The sequence below is a fragment of the Sorghum bicolor genome, chromosome 5 (genome assembly GCF_000003195.3).
Source record: "Sorghum bicolor cultivar BTx623 chromosome 5, Sorghum_bicolor_NCBIv3, whole genome shotgun sequence".
Lineage (NCBI taxonomy): Eukaryota > Viridiplantae > Streptophyta > Magnoliopsida > Poales > Poaceae > Sorghum > Sorghum bicolor.
The window spans coordinates 6,255,282-6,275,768 of NC_012874.2; the positions used below are offsets into that span (position 1 = coordinate 6,255,282).

At 39.5% G+C, this 20,487-nt stretch overlaps 1 long non-coding RNA gene across 4 annotated transcripts; it reads left to right on the top strand.

The window, feature by feature from the left end:
- On the top strand, positions 14,168–19,061 carry LOC110435379. Of its 4 annotated transcripts, none has more exons than XR_002453039.1 (7): positions 14,168–14,777; positions 14,898–15,086; positions 15,184–16,359; positions 16,872–16,936; positions 16,999–17,236; positions 17,617–17,694; positions 17,836–19,061. It is a non-coding gene; the product is annotated as an uncharacterized LOC110435379 (long non-coding RNA). The 4 variants fall into 4 exon arrangements; XR_002453038.1 differs by lacking the exon at positions 16,872–16,936 and having other exon boundaries at positions 14,172–14,777; positions 15,184–15,663; positions 16,140–16,359; XR_002453037.1 differs by lacking the exon at positions 16,872–16,936 and having other exon boundaries at positions 14,169–14,777.

Here is a 20,487-nt window from a genome sequence, read left to right on the forward strand (position 1 = left end):
GGCCTGAGAACAGAAATATGACCCACGTTCCTATTTTTGTATTCTACATTTCAAGAATGTCTACATTTCAAAAATACAAATGTTCATATTTTCATGTTATAAAATAACACAATAAATTTCCGTTCCCCTTGCGGAAACGGGAACATGGCTTAAGTGCCAGACTTGTGATGTGATACTAGAGCTCATCGACCATTTTCTTAGACCCATAATCTCATTAGTGTATAGCACACCAATTAAGACGCTGAGATGCATGGTTATGGAAATTGTCAAAGAGAGAGAGAGAGAAGATCTCTCTGACCACACACACAAACTGCCGTGCCTAGACTGGGAATCAAAATCAAGTGCACGAGGTTGATCACGTGTTGCACATGGACCCCTGGTCTTGATCGTGCTTTAATCAAACGTGGAAAGACCAGTCCTTTTATTATTTCTATTCTATATCTCATTTAACTAGCTATTTACAAATTATTATTTTAGACGTCTTCATAGCTATATAATTTCTTTTAGACTAGCCATTTGATTACTATTAGGACGCTCTTTATTTGCCTCGCACGGTTTGTGAAGAAATTGGAGATTAATTGCTGCATTTGCGATTGCGTGCTAAGGCCAGTCTCAATGGATAGTGTCACTGTATGATTTCACATACCAACACGTCATCAAGATTGAAATGAAATCATCTATGAAATAACTCCAGCAATGAAGCATTTCACTTTATTGTTTCCCAAAGTATTTAATTGTTGCAAAATGATTGAATCACATGCAAGATGGTGAAACGATTTGGCCCTCGGTGGGGATTCATCCCGTTTCACCGCGTAGGAAACAACACCCACGGCTACTTTCTTGTCTCTCATCTTCGTTTCATGCAAAAAGTGTAGTTTTGCTGACATGACACTCTAATAAATGTGTATGATATCCTGATGAGACCTCCACTGAGACTGACCTAAAGTACGTGCTATAATATAAATAAATAGGGTGTTTTATTCTTCCGGGTACACTTTCGTTTGTTTGTGACAAATATTATCCAATCATGAACTAACTAGGATCAAAAGATTCGTCTCGTGATTTACAGCTAAACTGTATAATTAGTTTTTGTTTTCGTCTATATTTAATATTTCATGCATGTGCCACAAAATTCGATGTGACGAAAAATCTTGAAAACTTTTTGGTTTTCAGGGACCACTAATACGTAACTAGAGCCTGTTTAGATTGAGGATGAAAATTTTTTAGGTGTCACATCGGATGTGTCGGAAAGATGTCGGGAGGGGTTTTTAGAAACTAATAAAAAACAAATTACATAACTCGTCAGAAAACTGCAAGACAAATTTATTAAGCATAATTAATACATCATTAGCATATGTGGGTTACTATAGCACTTAAGGCTAATCATGGAGTAACTAGGCTTAAAAGATTCGTCTCGCAATTCTCAACTAAACTGTGTAATTAGTTTATTTTTTTATCTATATTTAATGTTCCATGTATGTGTCCAAAGATTCGATGGGATGGATGAAAAAATTTTGGGTGGGGAACTAAACAGGGCCTAGAGCATCTCCAAAAGTTTGCCAAAACTCACTTGCTAAATCTTATGATTTGACAAGTTGCTAAAACATATGACAAGTGAAATTTTGTAGTCTCTCCAATAATTTGCCATATGGGTTTGGTAAAACTTAAAAAGTAGTCCCACTTCCAAACCTCCGTCAACTAATTTTGTTAGACGCTTCACCTCGCCGCCCGCGACACTCCTCCCCGGCGCTATAATTTGAATTAATTAACAATTTAACTACTTACTGATACACTAATCACACTTATTATACCTCCAAAATTCACCGTTGCAGTGCCTTGCTAATCGGTATCTATCAGCGAGCATCACTTCAGCGAGCATGACTCATCAGCTTTCAGCCAGAGTAGTCGGACATGGCGAACGAGCAGCTCGACGAGCCGCCCTTGGGCAGCGGGCTCCGGGGCGGCGACCGCTGCGCCTGCCCGTCCAGTGGCGCTTGAGCTGCGGTGGCGGCGGCCGCAGCCGCGGCATTGCACGCCGGCTGCTCCTTCCTCTCCTCGGTCCTCTCGGCCGGCTGCCTGATCTCCTTGAGCAGCGCCACGACGTCCTTCATCGCCGGCCGGTCCTCCGCGCGGTGGGCGAAGAGCATGGCGACCGAGAACACCTGCAGCATCTCCTGCACCTGCGCATCTGGCTTCCCCTGCAGCCACTGTGTCTGTTCGAGTTCAGGAGGCAATTCACGATGGGATCTGGATCTAGTCCTCGCGAGAAAGACGCCGGCGCAGCTGCCTCTTCGAGTCGCGTCAAATATTCACGCGATGGCAAGTCCCCTACCGCGCTTAAATATGCGCGTGAACGACTGGTGGATGGCAAGTTGGGAAAATTTACCAAGCCATATGCCAAACTGTTGGAGTTTGATTTTTCTAGTTTTGTCAAAAAAACCAAGGATAGCAAGTGGTTTTGGCAAACTCTTGGAGATGCTCACTGAGGAACAGCTACGACTTAGAGCGTGTTTAGTTAGAGATATTAAACTTTAATAAATACTTTAATATTTTTGTTTTATTTAGAAATTAGTGTTTGATTATAGATTAATTAGGTTTAAAAAATCATCTCACAAATTATCCTTTAGCTGTGCTTTTAGTTTCATAAATCACACACTCACCTCTATGAATGCACGTACGCATATCTTATCTCTATGAACACCTTCGGTTACCTTCAAAGAATCGAGTTAGACCGGCAAATCTCGAGATTGACAAAATCACCACAGGTATCTCACTGTTGACGGGCACGTCACCTACCACTAAAAACATAGCGCCATGAATCTAAATGGACAGGTTCCATCACAAGAAACTCAACCAGCTGATGATCAGTTCACATTTTGTTCTGGATTTGACTTTGTTATGCTGTTTATTATTTCCACTCTTTCACCGCCCTACCCATCATTTTTAACTGTCGGGATGGAATGGAATGTAATGTAATGGCACCGTCACGAGAGAGACGAGATCGGTAGAAAATCTGACGATGTGCCTCAAGGCCTAAGAGCATCTCCAATAGTTATGCAATTGGAATTTGCCATTTGTTGGAATTTGTCAAGTCCTTAAACGTTTTGCCAAAGGAAAAATAAGTTCATCTCCAAGTGTTTGGCATTTTTGACTAGACATTTCCTAAAATAGTGGACCCAACTATTTTTGTCCGGGATCTTTTTTTGTTTGGCGCGTTTCGCGCAAGATTTTTCCTCTGCGCGATGGATCTCTCCTAGCCTCGCGTCGCGTGAAGGAAGGAGAGGACGCGGCGATGGATCGTATCTCCTAGTTGCGCACAGGGAAAGAAAAAAGGCGGCGTGAAGAAAGGAGGCGGCAACGCGGGTGAAAGAAGAGTTCGCGCGGGGAGGAGGAGTCCTCGCGGGAAACTACCGCAGCGCGTGGGCAGGTCGCGCACGACAATGAGTCCAGGAAACTCGGGATATCAAAATTGCCAAGCCATTGTGCCTATGCAAAAATGCCAAGTTTGGTCCATCAAATGCCAAGTTTGCCAAAAATGCATAAGTCAAATGCATAACTGTTGGAGAGCCATTTTAAAGGTTTTTAGCAAATTTCTAGAATGCATAGTCCAATTGCATAACTATTGGAGATGCTCTAACATGTTATTGTACAACCAGATTACCAGATCTCAATAGTCAACAAGACAATTGATTTGCGATCTTCATCTCTAATAGCCAAGAAAATCATATGTGCTTCATTTGTTGTAACCAAGAGAGAATCTAACTGTTTGTTACAGACTTACAACATAAATAGTAATGATAAATTCATCAACTCAATTCTATATTATTTTGCATCAAAAGGAAGAACATAACTACATCTTGTAAGTACAATCAAGCTCTATTGTAGATTTTGGTGTTAATGATCATCAAATTTGATGACTAATGAGATTTATCGAGATGATAAGTAGAGAATCAAATGTTAAGGATGATGAACAGACTGTAGGTACCCAAACTTGTGATGTGAGATGTTCCCAACTCAAGAAAGTTTTATATTTCTCTTATTTTGGATATTGAGTTTAGAAAAAGCCGTACTAATAACAGTTGGTCAACTGTGCAACTAGATGCTCACCGTTGGAACCCATATGGTACTTATACTTCCACATCTATCCCATAATGGTCATCTGCCTCCTTGAAAGGTCCTAATATGGCTAGAGGGGGGTGAATAGCCTATTTAAAAATTCTACAAAACTCACTAGAGCAAGTGGTTAGTAAATAACAAAGCGAAGCTTTTTGCTCTAGCTCTAAAGGGGTGTTTTCAAGCCACCTACCCAACAATTTCTAGTTGCTATGATTACTATGCACACAAGAACTAAGTCTCTACTTACACTAGAGAGCTACCTAAAGTTTCTATACAAGAAGTAAGCTACTCTAGTTTGCAAGAAAGTAAGAGAGAGTATTTGATCTTTATACCACCGCGTAGAGGGGATGAACCAATCACAATATTATGAAGTCCAATCACCGGGAGAAATCCAATGAACATCACAATAGAGACACACAATTTTTCTCCCGAGGTTCACGTGCTTGCCGGCACGCTACGTCCCCGTTGTGTCGACCAACACTTGGTGGTTCGGTGGCTAAGAGGTATAGCACGAACCTCGTCCTCACTAGGACACCACAAGAACCAACCCACAAGTGAGGTAACTCAATGACACGAGCAATCCACTAGAGTTACCTTTCGGCTCTCCGCCGGAGAAGGTACAAGACCCTTCACAATCACCGGGAGATGGCCACGAACTATCACCAACTCGTGCCAATCCTCCTCCGCTGCTCCAAGCCGTCTAGGTGGCGGCAACCACCAAGAGTAACAAGAAAACCACAGCTAGAACGATCCCCAAGTGCCACTAGATGCAATCACTCAAGCAAATGCACTTGGAATCACTCTCAATCTCACAAAGATGTATAATCTATGAAGGAGATGAGTGGGAGGTGTTTGCTTAGGCTCACAAGGATGTCAAGTATGTTAGAATGCCAAGAGAGTAAGCCCTAAGCCGGCCAACACGTATTTATAGACCCCTCAAACAAATAGAGCCGTTGGCTCTTTCACTGGGCAAACTGCGGGGTCACCGGACGGTCTTAAAGGGGCACCGGACGCTCAGCACCAGCGTCTGGTGCTCCAACGTCAGCCGCGTGTCAGTGTCTAACGGTAACCTGCAGAGCACCGGACGCTGAGCGCGTCCGGTGCACACCGGACTCATGCGCAGAGAGCTCCGCAAACTCGCAGGGTCACCGGACGCAAGCCACCGGACGCACCCTGAGCGTCCGGTGCTCACCGGACTCACACCCAGAGAGGTTTGCAAAATGCGCGGACACCGGACTCAGACCACCGGACGCTCCAGGTTGCGTCCGGTGCCTGGCGTCCGGTGCCTAACCCTAGCTGAGCCAGGCAGCCTGCACACCGGACGCTCAGACACAGCGTCCGGTGCCTCTGAGCTAGCGTCCGGTGAGTGTTCCTCAGCGAGAAACACTCCCACGACTTCTCCAAAACTCCCACCGGCGCAATAGAAAATATGCACTTCATTTTCTCAAAAGCACCGAATCCCGCCTCGCAAGCTCGGCGGGAGGGAGAGAGGAACCCATCCTCTCTAACCTTCAAACTCCACCTCCTTCTCAAAGTGTGCCAACACCACAACGTGTAAACCAACATGTGCACGTGTGTTAGCATTTTCGCAAACATTTTCTTTGAAGGAGTTAAGTTAGCTCACTAGGTTCTAAATGCATGCACATGAGCAATGACACCTAGTGGCACTTGATAACCGCTTAGCCAAAGAATTCCCCTCTTTATAGTACGACTATCTATCCTAAATGTGATCACACCCTTTATGGTGTCTTGATCACCAAAACCAAAACCCTAAGCAATACCTTTGCCTTGATCTCCATAGGGTTTTGTTTTTCTCTTTCTTCTTTTCCAAGTTGAGCACTTGATCACCTTGTGGTCATCACCATGATCATCTCTTGCTCCAACACTTGGCATGTACCAACCTCATTTAGTCTACACACACTTAGTATAAAGGTTAGTACTAGGGTTTCATCAATTATCCAAAACCAAACTAGGGCTTTCACTCCTCACTCGACATAATACGCAGACAGACAAACCAGAGCCCTCTCTCACTCTCTCTCTCTCACTCCATTGTTGCTCCTTCACCCCTCAAGCAAATCCTTGATTTCAACCATCAAATCTTGAGAGAAAAGGTAGCAAACTCGATTTGAGAGTAGATCCACTAATTCTCAAAGTCTAAGAGCATTTGGTTCGCGTTTGGTCGCGGTTCTAGGGTTTGTTACTCTTGGAGCTTCCTCCTAGCCGACTAGGTGTCGCCCTTGAGCTTGCCCTCTCGTGTGGCAGCCTAGGGAGGTTTGTAACCTCATTCTTGCAGCTAATAAATCACCCCTCACCTCAAGAGTTCACTCTCTTGACTTGAGAACGAGGGTAGGGCAAGCCTTTGTGGCAAGCCTAAGCCTTTGCTGGCATCTTCAACAACGTGGGCATAGGCAAACCTTGGTGATGAGTTGAACCATGGGATAAATCACTGTGTCTTGTGTGCTCTTCCAGATTCTCTCTTGTGTTTAATCCATTCTAGGGTTTGGAGGTTCGATCTACATTCGTGGGAGTTTTCTGTGGTATCCAGTCTTTGAACTGGAACTTGCTTTGACTTTGCAGTGTTGAGTAACCTATAGTTTCAGTATACCTTCTGTAAAAATCTCATTCCTGTCTACTGTGCTAATAGAATTTCAAGTTGAATTTTTACAGGCCTATTCAACCTCCCTCTAGGCTTCCTTTACCTTCCAGAAAATCCTACATATCACAACCGTCTCGAGTAATCGATAAGCTTGTATGTTGCATCCTTGTTAATCTCACCATGGTATATAACTATTGGCATAGTCAATGTGTTGCTTCGAGCAAAACCAGCAAAAAAGGTTATCATTTATATCAAAAATAACTTTAGGTGTTTCGCTGCATGAAGTGAACACCCCCTTTATTTCTTGTTAGCCACAATGGTGGATTGACATTTCTCGCAAAAAAATATAGCTTTTCGTAGAGAACTAATTAATTGTATCACAAATCAGAACCAGGGCTAGCATAATAGGAAATGTATGGGGACATGGAGTGTTACCGAATAACTTTTGGGTGTTGTTTGATCCAATAATTTGAAAATGAATGATAGTCATGCATAGGACTATACACTACTACAGAACTGACATTCAATGTCAGCTCCATCACTGGTCGATTTTAATAAATTTAAGAAACCGAGAGTGATAATGCCTCCTGGCACATCACAATCGATTTTTGGTTAAAACCTATAGTGGTAGGACCAACCGACACTATTATTAGACCAATCGATAACTTTGAATGCAACTGTTTATCATAATATAAATAATGAAAAAATCAACTCAACTCAACTCTATATTATTTAGTCATTCAAAGAAAGAAATGAACTGCATCTCAACTGTCTCGAGCAATCGACAAGCTTGGATGTTGCAATCCTTGTTGATTTCACCAAGTTATAACTATTGGTGTAGTCTTTTTTTGCGACACTTTGCATAGTCACTGGATTTATAAAATATAACTTTGGGGTATTAGGTTGTATGAACTGAACACCCTATTTAATTCTTGTTCGCCAAATTGGATTGCCATTTTTTTACCAAAAAAAAACAATATAGCTTTTCCCTAGAGAACTAAATACGTGTATCAACCAGGGCCAGCATAGTAGGAAGTGTACGGCGACAAGGAGTGTCACCAAATAACTTTTGGGTGTTGTTTGATCAAATAATTCGTGCTATGACAATGATCGATAGCGCTGCGTTTAAGACCATTAGGCTAAAAATCCTTGTATGATTGTGGGCATATTTAGATACACATAGTTAGCTCGACACACCTACGAAGGCAATGGCGAACAGGTCACTCTTTTAGAATTATGTCTAAATTGAATAGAAACAGTATGTAAAGGGCGTGAAAAACATGATGGCTAGTTCTTGCTGTGTGTTCCTTCTCCATTTGAGTTTTTGTTACGACCACCGGGCAAGGCAAAACAAAAGGTCATCTCAAACAAAAGGCAAGGAGCTATATGAAGCGAAACATGACGGACTACTTGGCTAGAAATGGTTGGCTGGGATTTTGTGCGTGGGCCCCACGCCACGTTGGCTGCAAAAGCACGTGGATAAGATCATGGCAGCCGCATCGAGTCCACGTGGGATGGGGTCAAGTGACGACAGACAAGTGGGGCCCGCGGCCACACGCATGGTCGGACGCAGAGAATGGGCGAATGCACACTGACTGACGTCTGCAGTCCCGGCCACCGGTTCACATAATTAGGACCTGTTTAGAGTGGAGACGTAAAATTTTTGGATGTCATATCGGATGTGTCGAAAAAATATCAGAAGAGATCTTTAGAAACTAATAAAAAAGTAAATTACATAGCTCGTCTGGAAACTGCAAAACAAATTTATTAAGCACTAGTATAGTGCCTGTGCGTTGCTACGGTATTATCTAGAGACATACTTAATAAACACAGCTATTTTCAACGATATATTTTTTATAGTTTATAGTCTCAGACAATTGCATATGATAATTAATATAATCCAAAATACACTTATGAATAAGAAAAGGAACAATAAAACCATGTCTCATGTATTTATACTACAAATAAGTTCATAATTGCTTAAGTAGATCTTGAAGCTCTTTAGGGATAATGTTTGCACGTTCATTTTGATTACTCTGTAGAATCTCCACCAAGCATTCCGTCCTCAGCGAATGTCCACTCTGTAAATGACAGATAGTAAGTTAACTTATTAATTTGCTATGCACTCTACCAAATTTACATAAAGGATATATAGGCCTTGTTTAGTTCACCCCAAAAACTAAAAAGTTTTCAAGATTCCCCATCACATCGAATATTGCGGCACATGCATGACGCATTAATTTTAGACGAAATCAAAAACTAATTACACAGTTTACCTGTAAATCACGAGACGAATCTTTTAATACTAATTAGTCTATAATTAGATAATATTTGCCACAAACAAACGAAAGTGCTACAGTAGCGAAATCCAAAAAGATTTCACATCTAAACAAGGCCATAGTTTTTATGCTTATAGGGTGGACAAACAATTTTTCCCCGTCCCACTCTTTTAAATAACTATATACAAGGCCTGACACTTTCCTGGAGAAGAGCAAGTGTTTATTTGTGGTAGCTAAATGACATGACTATTTGATGAGAAAGATCAAATTAGTTTTTGTACTTTAAAACAGTTTCTGACCCCTATCTAGCACTAAAGTCAGATTCCAAAATGTAATCTCAAACATCTTTGGATAAATAGAGTTCAATCCAATAGCAAAAACATATTAATCGTCTATGAATTAGAAATCGTCCAATAACAATCTAAGAGGACATGGTAAGCTTTCCATACCAAGCTCTTAAGCTTTCTGAAGCTTTTCAATCATGTCTTGAGAATGAAGCTCTGTTCTTGATAAAAGCATCAAGCAAGAGGGCAACCTGCAGCAAAATAGGAAACAATTACTACATCAAAACTAAAATATTTTATTTATTGAGAAATTTCAAGAATGCCTGAATGGATGCCATACCAAGGGAAGGTATCATGTAATAATAAGTCACGATCACATCCATATTGGTTTCTTAGTACGTATTTTGTTTTGATGAACTCTTTCTCAAAGAGATGGCCTAGGGGCCATGGATCCGACACCAAGATGGCCGCCGTGCCATGCATCTCGCTCTCTGTCGTCGTGGCTCGTGCTGTGAGGATGCAATGCCGACCTCCTTCCCGAAGAGATGCCTGGGGCTATGGATCAGAAAAACAAACAATACTTATGATCTCCCCAAACAAAATCCATTGAGAGCATAGAACAGTATATTTAGATCAAACCTAACTCCTAAGCATAACCACAATTGGGTTAAAGCATTCAATGTATTGACAAATAACAACTGTCATTTTTCAGTTAAGCCACTTACACCAAAATAAAGACCTCGACCCTAGAATTTTCCAAATTGCACAAAAAATTTAGGTTATATACGAATCCACAGATGCATAAATTGCCTCCGCTCTTATGAAATAACACTATACAAGTACCATATATATACACGTTATTTGACCACATCGAACAGTTTGAACGTTGAACCACATATGTCCCCTTGAATGCGTTCAAGGAAGTTGAGTGGTTCAACTTTTATTTTGAGGGAAGAGGGCCTCAAAATTATTTTTCTTGTTGCACATGCGGTGCAAGTATAATATGAGGATTGGGGAAATTTTGCATTGGTTAGCGAGTGACCAACAGAATTGCTATTAATTTTTCTCATCATCCCTATGCCAGGGTGACCAAGGCGATCATGCCAAGTTTGGAATGCATTGACATTCTGAAAAATTACTTTATACGCAACATGTTGTACGGGCTTTATGTATGAATAGAATGAACTCGGTGTTTCTTTATTCATTGATCACAGGTATTTATACAAGTCGGAGGGGGAGAGAAAACTCTCCCCCCAAGTAAGCTCGAGCCCACGATGAGTCGTGGGTGATATCACGGAGGTGAAACCGGTCTCCACGGGTACGTGCGTAGTCGTGGGTGATATCCGTAGGCGGTCGTGGGGGACGTCGTAGTTAGGATAGATCTCCCGTAAAAGGATCCAAGGAGATGAGATCACCCCGGATAAAATATCCGTAACAGAGATGCTGGAGCTCACTACTTTTTTTATAAATCGCAGGTTTTATTGTTTCTGTGGAAAAAAATAAAGTAACATGGACTCAATGGGATTAGAGCAGGCCTTGTTTAGATCTAAATTCTTTTTTAGATTTTGCTATTGTAGCATTTTTGGTTGTATTTGATAATTATTGTCCAAGCATAGATTAAGTAGGTTCAAAAAATTCGTATCGCAAATTATATGCAAACTGTGCAATTAGATATTTTTTAATTTATATTTAATGCTCTATGCATGTGCTGCAAGATTTAATGTGATGAAAAATCTTGAAAAGTTTTTTAGATATTTTTTAATCTATATTTAATGCTCTATGCATGTGCTGCAAGATTTAATGTGATGAAAAATCTTGAAAAGTTTTTTGAATTTTGGATGGAACTAAACAAGGCTTCAGACAACAAGTCTGAAAAATTGATATTATTTGATATATTTTTGTTTAAACTTAAAAAAGTTTGAGTCATCAGGAAGCGAGACGTGCATTTATTTGTGGATGGAGGGAGTATGCATTTGGAAATCGACAAAAAAAATGTAAAATAAATAAAAAGGCCCTCTTACTTAAATTTGTCTGACGCGTGGCTTGGGCTTGTCTGGGCTTAACTTGCCTGATCACACGTTTCCTTTCCACACGCTGATCCAGCTCCGATTAGGCGTGCGAGGCCCATTCACGAGTTTTGTTTAGCCGGTGGGCTTGTTTGTGGTAGGAGGTATATATGTCGCTGGAGCGTAATTTGTGAACAAACACACACCTCGCGAATTGGAGGTCGATACTGCATTTGCATTTGCATTTCCATCCGTCGTCAGGACTCAAGAGGGTAAAAATGTCATTTTCTTTTTTACTTTGTGATTTTACAACACGCGAGCCAGATAATGGTCGTTGCGCCAGCGCCACATACTTAATCAGTTAATCGCTGTGCGCTGATTGGTGGCAACGGATGAGTTAAAGAGTTTTTTTAAGGAAACTGGATAGGGTTTACACCCCTACAGAGATTTACTAGAATTAAAAAAATAGAGTAGTCTTACAAACAAAAGAAGCTAACAAAGCTAAAGAGAGCTAAGGCAGAACAAAAAAGGGTCAATTAAAAGACATAGAAGCAGGGATGAAAACGATGATCGAATACGGACGGATATTATTGATATCATATTTGTTTTCATATTTTTGGTCCGACTCGGATTCGAATACAGATAATATCAACCATATCAGATAAGATAGAATTGGATATCGACATCATAAACGATTTAAGTATTCGGATACGGATACAGTATCGAATGTTGAATATTCAGACTCAAATACGGACAGATCTAAAATCTCTCTAAACGAATTCAATCTCGAATATGATCGGAAGATATCCACACCGTTTTCATCCCTACCTAGAAGCAATGATTAAAGAATTCACTCACGGGAGAATGTGATGGGTAGGGAAGAGGATCGATCGATTTTCCTTTTCCCTTTCGATATGGCTAGCGTCCGAACGTTTGGGATGGACTCATGCATCCGCTGGCGCCTGCTGCTAATTTCGAGGTGCAGGAACCCGCACCCTCCCTCCAGTCCGTTCATATGCTCGTACTCCTTGCACTTCCAACACCTGAGCCTCCACCCCATCAACTGTGTCGTCCTAGGAGGTAGGAGGGGCTGAACAAAAATTCAATTTAGCTCTACTATTACTCCTCGTAAATATAGATTAATGATAAAATTCACAAAATATATCTAAAAAATAAAATGTTCAACCCACCCTACCTTATAAATTTGTGTCTAAAATTAGAAGAATAGCACTAAAAATTCCACTAGACCAGTAGCGGTAGGGGGGGCTGGAGCCCCCCTAGCTCCCCTGCTGGCTTCGTCGCTGGTAGTGGCTAGCCACCAACACCATTGTAATGCGAAACATTCAAATAAAACATTTACAACATACGTCATGAAACACTCGAAACATGTGCTTGAAACATGTGTATAACCATTGCAACATGTACAACACTAAGGCCTTGTTTAGTTTCGAAAAGTGAAAAGTTTTCGGTACTGTAACACTTTTGTTTGTTTGTGACAAATATTATTCAATCATGGACTAACTAGGATCAAAAGATTCGTCTCGTGATTTACAGCTAAACTGTGTAATTAGTTTTTGTTTTCGCCTATATTTAATGTTTCATGCATGTGCCACAATATTCGATGTGACGGGGAATCTTGAAAACTTTTTGGTTTTCAGTGTGAACTAAACAAGGCCTAAGGTCTACTTTTGCAACATCTAGATAAAATAAGAGCACTCCCAATGCTAAAAACTACACATAGTTTCTATACCTATTAATTTTTATAGACACTACATATAGAAACTATTGTTCCAATGGATAGTTTCTATAGAATATTTGTTTATCCAATCACATTCATTCTCTCTCCATTTTCAGCCAATAATATCACTTCATGTCTTAGATTTCGTGTAGACATGGTTTCTAATTTAGACTCAGTTTCTATGATTTTTGCTCTATCTCTTCAATAACTACCTTACCACATCAATGGTGCAATGGTGCTAGCCACGTAGTTAGCTCACATAGAGGTAAGAAATAAAAGCAAAGATTATTTTATACAATTTTATTTTTATACTCCCTTCGTACCCAAAAAGAAAGTTGTGTAGGACAACGACACGATCTCCAAAGCCTAACCTTGATTCTTTATTTTTATAAAAATATTTATCAAAATATGGTATATGTATATTTTTATGAAAGTATTTTTCAAGATAAATCTATTTATATGATTTTTATATTTTCAAACTGAACAACTTAAAAGTTATTTATGATTTGTATTGCCAATGTTTGATCTAAACCTTATTCACAACGACTTTCTTTATAGATATGGAAATAGTACGTACTATTATAGACCTACATGTCATTCTATCATATTTTTGGACTATGTGAAATTAAGATAGGCTATGTACTTGTTGCTAGTGATTACTTCCTTCTACTTTTTCTATGTCTACATCAGAAAGCCAAATATAGTTGTTGGAGACGCCTAAGGACACTTACAATACAAGACTCTATTACAGAGTCCAAAATAATTAATTATATATTATTTATGGTATTTTCCTGATGTTGCAGCATATTTATTGAAAAAATAGATAGAAAAATAAGACTCTAAATCCTATTTAGACTCTAAATATATATCATTCGAGGTAATAAATAACTTTAGACTCTATGATAGAGTCTGCACTGTCAATGTCCTAAGGGCTAGAATCCTAGTACAGTTATTAACAAGCTTTATTGGTCAAGGAAAAAGTGGGTTTGGTGGTCAGATCGATGCAAATTGATTGGCGTGTCCGCTGGCATGACTACTTCGGTTAGGCCTTGTTTGGTTAGAGTTATTTTTTTTACCGTTTATCACATCTCCTATACATTACAACTAAAAAGACTAAAAGATGGACATCGTTTTGTTGCGATATTTTACCCTATCGTTTTTCGTCCTGCCTCCTGCGACGCCTCCCTCCGCATCCCGCCCGACTCTCTCTCTTGCAACGAAAAAAAGGAAACAAACTCGCTCAAGGAAAGAAACCACCGCCACCCCTCCCAGATCCGCCTGCGTCTTCCTCCTGATCCGCCTCCTGATCCGCATCCCGCTCGGCACCTGCTGGGATCGCCGCCGTGCGGATCGCCGCCCCGCCTGCGCCTGCGTCTTGCTAGGATCGCCGCCATGCGGATCGCCGTCTTGCGCCGTCGGTTCGCTCCCCCGGCTGCGCTCAGCCGGCAGCTGGCTTGCGGGCGTGCGCGCGGCCTTGCGGTAGGTCCCGTGGCTCCCGGCCTCGGCGAACGACGTGGAGGGCGCGCGCGGCCCGCCCAGTGGAGGCGCACGGTGTCGTCGCAACGCGGATGCCTGGCCCCGACGTGCGAGCGGCTCGGCCCCGATTGGAGCTTCGCGGGCTCGCAGTCCGTGCGCGCAGAGGAGCAGCGAGCGGGTGAATCGCGCGACCACGAGGACGCGCCGGGCTTGGAGCATTCCGACCCCGCGCAGATCCTGGTGCGGCTCGGCTTCGAGTCCTCTGGTGGCGACCCGGCCAAGGTCCGATACGAGCTGCTCTCTCCTGGATCTAATTGGATTTGGAGAAATTTTTTGGGCACAGTTTGCATTTGGGGAATTATTGAAGAACAGGAACTTATAAATCAATTTGGGTCACTGCAGGTCCCCAAGGCGCCTCTTGGGCCACCAAGCTAGCCCCACCGGCAACTCACGCCGCCACGCATGGCCACTGTCGTCGGTCGTCCGTGCCACCGTAGGCCTGCCCTTGTGGAGGAGTACGGCCTTCGGCGACGATGAGGCGAAGAACGGGTTGCAGCAGAGCGATGCCGACGAGCCCGAGGCCAAGCGCTGGTACGTAAGCCTCAGATTTGCTACTCATTCGATCACAAGTTGAGCCGTATTTTCTTGTTTCTAGAACTCATATACATGTATTTGCCTGATCTGGAAGGAGGATGTTGCATCTGTGCCCAGATGGATAGCGATGCACGCTCTCCTTCGATTTGGCGCCTGTGCAGAACTGCAGATGAGATACTGCTATTTGTCTCTTTACGAGTTGATTGTCAATATGTGTTTGCACTTACGTCTGCACTAACTACTTAAAAATGCTCAATCTCTGTTAATTCACATCAATGTGTTTTTAACTGAAGTAATTTTTTATTAATTTGATGAATTTGGGTTTAAATTTACACTGCAGGATAATGGAGTTTATGCAAAGTTAACATATTCTCTTTAGCATGTTTCAGAGTAAAACGATGACCATAAGACATGATATTCATTGATTGGCCATGAAATTTGACATGACTGGAAAATTAAAAAATCTAGCTGGTCCATAGATTTGAGAAAATGATATAAATAGTTACTTTCCTGCAACATATATAGATGATCTCTTTGTGTTCATCTTCATGCCCTGGGCATTGAGATATGGAAGGTATGACTGGCAGCTTGCTTATTCTCCCTATGAATACATACATCAGTTTATTTTCAACTATGTCAACAAGGGTGTCATTCTGCTTTTAATTTTCCATGAGTGTCATTCAGCTTCTAATTTTCCATGAAATTAGCTTTTAGCGCTATGCCGCTATGGTCGTTTTAATTCATGCTTCATATATATATATCTTATACGTCTTATGTATATCTTTAGCATGTTTTTATGCATGGTTATGAGATGAACTTGTCCTGCTTTCACATTGGACATTGGGTGCTCAATTATGTTAGTGCCAATGCCAGCTTTGTCTTAGAAGCATTCATTTTTTTCTAATTACTGTTCAGTATTCTTCCTAGCTTACGTGTTCCAAATAGATCAACCTATTCTGCTGTGAATTTATCCTTTTTAAATTTTGCACCAAAAATTAGAGGATGATGGCTTAGATAAAAATGATTGCCTTCTGTTTAAATGATGCACAGCTTGACCAGTATTGTTGAGTCCATAGTATGGCCACACGACAGATTGATGGCGATGGAGGGACCCGTTTCATTTTTTGGACGCCTGCAATTGCCTTCCAAACTCTATCCTGCTGGCTTTTGGAAGAGCAGAGATCTTGGAGTTGTTTTGCAGAAGTATGAATCCTCACTATGCAGCAAAGTGTCGTGTTGCAGCCGCAGCCTACTCGATCCACTCTCTCGGGTGAGTCCCAAACCATTAATGCTTATGGGTTGGGTTTGAGATATTATTATGTGCCTGAACTATTATTCAAACTCAGAGATTCCCAAACCATCGATGCTTATGGGTTGAGAGTTGGGATATTAGGCGTCTGGACTATTGTTCGATGCATGTTGTCTATTACCTGATCATATAGCTTTTAGATTTTCAATCACGCCAGATATAAAAATATTGAAGATTCAGCAAATATCCAAGTTGTGTTTAGGTATAACTTGAGCTCTCCAAATATACAAATATTCAAGTTTCAACAAATTTTATGCCATGAATTGAGAAACATGTGTGATCTTCTTTCTGGAAATTCACTTATTAGCAGTGGATTTAGAACTTCAATTGGTGTAGGTGTAATAATAATAGATACTATGTACTGAGGTCACCAATCAAAACCAACATTTTGCATCAAGCTTCAGATTCACACATGTACAGTCATGTTTTATTTTCTTTCTTCCTTAGCTGAAATTGAACCCTACTTTTGATAGGCATATGAGAAGAGCCAGCAAACTTGTGTGCTACTGCATTATATGTGGTCATTACTTCGATGGTGGTATGATCCCACATTTTGCAAGTGATATATTAATTTATATTGCTTCTAAATTTTAATTTCAGGAAAACAAAAATTTATCACATTTAAAGAATTAACCGGAATTCGAGTAGAAGCCTGGCAATAACGGCAAGCAGGAGATTGTCACACTCTAGACCAAGCCAGTGTTGAAGATGCAATCCTTCCTCTTCCAAATCTCCAAACACATGAAAATAAAAGGAAACATGGTACAGCACACTCAATGGTGTCATTGACCTTGCGATTCATAGGGACCTCACCACTATAAGGCTATTAATAAAAGAGGTGAAATAATATGTCAGCAGTTCATTGTTCATTTTTCGTATTGTATAAGTAATGAAACACAATAACTTGTGTTTGTGGGTATGCCTTACATAAGCAGTTGTTTTCCAATAATTTCCAATAAGTAATAGAAAACTAGAAGATGACAAGATTGACAACACATGCATCAAAGATATGATGAGAAATCTTCTCTGCAAACATGAAAACAACTTAAGTATGAAGTAAAATATATTTTTTATATGTGTTTCATCGTATGTCAACTAAAGGTCAAATAATAATTTATCATTAGTTGCTGATAAGCTTTTAACACTCTGACCATTCGGGATCTATTAGCATTTTTAATAAACTATTTCACTTTCGATACTTTATTTGGCTCTTTTCAGATGGTGCTCCGCATGAATTTTTGAAGCTCCATGGTCATCATGGCTTATTTCAGATTGAATGAGGATGGCGACAACTTGGTAATCTTGTTAAAAACTAGCTCTGATTCTGAAAGCAAACATATGAAATTATGTTGGCTCATATTGTAGAGTGGCCAGTTTTCAAAATCAGAATTAGTAATGACACTCCAATTTGACATTTGCACTGCATTCTGTTTTCAGTCTGGTGTAAGGCCTGCTGGACAAACTTCTTTTCATGCTAGAAGAGCGGTTGCTAAGGGACTACCATTCCTAGAACTGCAATTATCACGTTTGTTTTTTTTGTTGTTTCCGTTTCAACGCACGGGTATAATCCTAGGCAGTGCTGATGGAGTTGATTGTATTGTCAAAATAGAGCTAAGAGAGTGTGTGCATCTGACAAACCACTTTGGGCTATTTATTGTTGCTCTATCTTAATTTGTAAGTTTGGTTAACCGTGAGAATTGGCCTAAAGTTTTAGAGATATTTTCAATGACTACTTGATGATTCTTTTTCTTTTCCTATTCATGGTTTCATTTTTTTTATTTCTGTATATTTAGATTGCAATATGAACAAGGGAATTATGTCATATACAGAGGAACTCGAATTATGAACTTATGTCATGTGATTCCTGTTCATTGTTCCAGAGTAGAGAGCTAGGATCAGCACCCTTGTAGTTGTATATGTTTATGCCTTTCTTCTATTCTTTTCCTCACATTTACTAAATACTATTGTTCTTCCCACATTTTCTTGACCTTTTAGGATTATTTATTTATTTATTTATTTATTTATTTATTTATTTATTTATTTATTAGTATTCAGTAACATGACCCCCTTGCAATTTAGCTGTGATAATGAACCTTTAACTTTTATTGGATTACATGTTCAAGAAATTGAAAAATATTACAAAATTATCAAGTTAATTTCATGTTCACCCGTCACCACCTATCCAGTTCATGCCTTCTATTTAGATCTTTTATTAGGTTTGTTGTTATTTTTTTGTTATGTCATGTATGCAATGGAATTGCTGAAAATTCCTTGACATAGCATTGTTCTACAGGATGCCCTTGCTATAAAATCTCATGTTTGTTTCTTTGTGATTGTTGATGGCAGAAGATAAGAAGCACTCAGATCATGCTTTTTATTTTCCTATACAATAGTTGAAACTAATTTTGTTTAATATTTCTCTATTATATGTTATGGAGCTATCATTTGTATTTAAGAAAACAAAAATACCAGTATATTGGTGTATATTCTCTCTTATGTTCTTGTTAGTTGTATAGAATGTGAACTGTAAAATAGAGACAAGGAATCCTCAACATACTCAGGTAAAAATCTATTTATGGGATGATAGTATGTGTGAAGTCATTTGTATTCAAACAACATTGGAATTCGAATTTATAGTCATCAGAGCTTTGAATTTGATTTTACGAACTTTGTCTTTTGGATTAAATGTCACTTTAACATCGGTATTTAATTTCGTAGTATTGTTATTTTATCGTGTGATCCGTGTGTCTTTTGCTTAAAATTTTAGTTATCCCGTAGCAACGCACGGGCATACTACCTAGTTGAATATTAAATATTTAGATACATATATAAAATATTAAATATAGACTATTTGTAAAACTAAAAACATAGCTAAATAGCTAAAGAATAATTTAAGAGATGATCTTTTAAGTCTAATTAGTTTATAATTGAACATTAATTAACACCCCCAACCCTACAGACATGAATTATCTACAATAGTCTTAAATCTGACATATAAATAGTTAACAAGATATTAGCTAGTCTTAAATCTAACATATAAATAGCTAAAAATATATTAGGTCGTACAATAAAATTATCTGCAAGCTGTTTAATATTGCGCATACAGTGAAGATCAATCTATTATATCTATGTTGCTATTGATAGAAAATAGATCAAGAAGTAATTATGTTTACAATATTTTTTTAAAAAAAAAATCATCAACCTACACCAACGAGAAGCAAGTAAACAACTCATAATCCAAGCAGTAAACGCCTGATCAAGTGTTGTCATCTCACAAGCCGCAATCCGTGAACTTCCACTACTACACATTTGGTCTTCACCGTTGGCTTCGTCACTAACAGATTTTAAAAAACCAACAGTGATAACCCGTCATCATGACACATCATTACCAGTTTTTTGGCCTAAAACCGACACTGATAGGTCCAACCGACAGTGATATTCGAGTCTTCACTGTTCGTTCACATCACTATAGGTTTTAGCCAAGAACCGACGGTAATAATGAGTCATCGCTGTCGGTTTTAGCCAAGAACCAACATTGATATTATCACTGTCAGTTTGTGGCTTCAACCAACAGTGATATTGCAAGAAAACTTCATAAGTTTCTCATATAATGTTTGATGAAGACAAACTTTATATCAAAGTTATAGTACTCGACGAGATCTACAACTTTGTAATTTAAACCTTTTCAATTTAAGATCGTTTGAATATCAAAATATTTTTATTTGTAATCATCTATCTAACAAAAATTAATTTTGATATCTAAAATTTAAATCAATTTTTAAAATGATCTCGGATGGATAAATGCCCAAAATAAAAATTATAGACCTTAAAAAGTTACACAAGTTTATAGTTGACAACATTTTCATTTGAAATTATTTCTACTTCAAAATATTATTTGAAATTAAACTTTGAAATTGTTGAAGAACTCTGATTTGTTTTTAATCTCTAGCTAAAACTTGTAACTAATTTTTCCTAAAAGTTTCTAAAATTGTGCTCTAGCAATTTATTGTGTTCTTACAGCTATTATGTTATCTTTCTTTTCATGTGACTGTGTTTTATATGTTTGAATTTTGATTTTAGAAAATGGCA